This window comes from Sprattus sprattus (genome assembly GCF_963457725.1).
Source record: "Sprattus sprattus genome assembly, chromosome: 7".
Taxonomy (NCBI): Eukaryota; Metazoa; Chordata; class Actinopteri; order Clupeiformes; family Clupeidae; genus Sprattus; species Sprattus sprattus.
Genome location: NC_137926.1, coordinates 1,821,357 through 1,823,856, shown reverse-complemented (window position 1 = coordinate 1,823,856; position 2,500 = coordinate 1,821,357). Strand labels below are relative to the sequence as shown.

General features: G+C 38.7%; 1 protein-coding gene across 3 annotated transcripts in view; it reads left to right on the top strand.

Annotated features, from left to right (window-relative positions):
* smad2 (SMAD family member 2) overlaps window positions 1–892 on the top strand; it is a 25,826-nt gene extending 24,934 nt beyond the window's left edge. For all 3 annotated transcript variants that reach the window (XM_080841621.1, XM_080841620.1, XM_080841619.1), the window contains exon 12: window positions 1–892. This exon is cut by the window's left edge and continues 1,873 nt beyond it. The gene's annotated coding sequence lies outside the window, so the exon portion shown is untranslated.
* The last annotated feature ends 1,608 nt before the right edge of the window (window positions 893–2,500 follow it).

Below are 2,500 nucleotides of genomic sequence, written 5' to 3'. Positions count from 1 at the left end.
CACTGCCCCCACATTCTTTAGGAGCACACACACACACACACACACACACACACACACACACACACACACACACACACACACACACACACACACACACACACACACACTATCCTTCCCTCAGAACCTTTTCCCTCCCCTGAGAGGTCCTTCAATCAAGGGAAAACTGAAAGCCCACCTAAGCCCCATGTTGAACAAAGTTGGCTGTGTTTCATTTAATTTGCAATTGGAAAGAACACTTCAAAACGAGAGACTGCTTAAACGGGGAGAGTAGTGCAAATTCTTTTCTTTTCATTTTTTTTTAGTGTGTGCTTGTTCTCCAACTTCCTACTAACTGTGAGCTAGCCGTCAGTCATTCTTTACTTGTTGTGGCAGTGGCGAGACGACTTATTTCATTTTTTTATTATTATTATTATTTTTTTTTTTCTTCTGCGAAATCTTCATTCCTGCTCTTCCCCCGCCCCGGACGTTGTCTTTATTTGATCTTTGGTGATCTTATTACACTCGCGATTGTACTTAAAGTGCATCTAGTGAGAGATGACAAAAGATGATTTTGACATGGCCTCCACCGCCGCGAGATGATGCGGTTGCCATGCCAACACTGGGGATCATCCTGCCCACATCATTTTGACTGGGGATGGAAAAAGGATACCAAATCGATCTGTGAGCGGACCAGACATATATGCATATATATATGTGTATATAGCATTTTATTTGACTTTTTTTCAATAAAAAAAAACTTGTTTTTTGGCAAAGCATTTAACAGTTGGTGAGCTTGTTCTCCTATTAGAGAGATGTATGGGTAGGACGTGTACTTCAGGCGATAAGCTTTTCAGGCGTGTTGCATATGCAGACTTCATAAATACACTAATAAAAGTTTTAATTCTCATGGTCACACTGGTCTTTGTCCTGTTCTTCACACACACACACACACACTCACACCTGGGTGGTTAAGTCTTCTGAAAGCGCTACAGTTGTTGTTAGCTATAGAGCTAATGGCCTAGCGTCCACATCAGTAAATATGTTAGAACTGCGCAGTTTCAATGGAGAGGGCTTCTATTGCCTATATACATGTCCCTTCCTAGATTGTCTTATGATGTTGGTCTCTTATTTTATAAAGGTTCTTGCCCTTCAAGGTACAATAATTGTGATATTTTGTGTCTTACTCTTTAAACGGTCCATACACAAAGGGTATCCCGGTATTTGAGCGCGTTCCTGTCATTTCAGTTCATAAAGCGAGTTCAGTTCTTCTTGCTAAGGAAAGTTTAGTAAAATAATGGCTTGTTGATCGTTGTGGTGTTCTGAAGAAAAGGGTTCCGGTCTTGCTCCCTGCCTGTTGGTTTTCCCCAGACCGGGGAAATGTAGAAAAAAAACACCAGACACAATCAAAAATGTTCACTTGATTTTCTCTGTGCCCTCAAGATTACTGCCCAATGGCGGCCGTAGCAACATTTCATATATGGAAGTGAACGCTTGGAACAATACAGTGTGAATAATTACTAATCAAGGCTACATACTTAGTTTAAATCATATGCAAATTGCAAACTGGGCCTGATTTAAGCAGTAATTTCTCAACATCGATTTCTCGTGTAGATCGTGGTGCCAAGGGACGATTCTTTGTTCTGCTAAACTTTTTAAGGGGATCATGCGAGCAGGTCATGTTCTCCTTTTAGTCACTAGAGGGCGATAAAGCCAAACATTCCCCAAGTCCTTCCTTTTCATGTCGAGCGAAAGACTGTCTGTTGTCCAATTCTTTTTATTTCAGGACTGTAATTATTCTGAGTCGTTGAGTACTTGTATGTGTTAAATCTAAATTGTATTTTTTTTTAAACATATTTTGGCTTGTTTTGTAAATACATATTACAGTTGGTACGTTTTTTGATGTCGCCTACTTAAATGTATTCGATAAAAAAAATAAAAGGGAAGGCTTACATTATGGCCAACATCTTTTTAATTAATTTTTAACTGAACAAAACTGTCTGCGTAACGGTAAGCTAAAACATTTTTCCGCCGTTTTTCTGAAGTGGGAAAGAACTCTTTAACCATTTTAAAAGTGCATCTTCAGTCACTTATATTGACACTTTCTGCCAAAATTAAAACCGGGTCTAATCTTCACATTTTAATATTTTTATGAATTCATTGGCATTGTGTGCAGAGTGCATTTCATCATCCGTCTATCATCTAAAAAGCTCTTTGAGGTGGGGTCAGAGTGGCTTACTATCGTGCCGTTATTATCGGCCACTTCATAATTGATGGTGCATTTATGTTGCTGCAGATTCTGGTCACTAATAACCCATTCACGTCTAACAGTAAACAGCTCCCACAACAGTTATTATTAGCTTGAAATGTACAGGAGATTGACGTTTCAAATGTTATGATGCAATTATTATTAGCATGATTCTTATATTGTTATTAATAATATTATTATTATGTTAACATTCCCTCTTAGACGTATCCATTTCAAAACCTCAAAACAATTCCCTACGCTTTTTCTTCGCTGAGG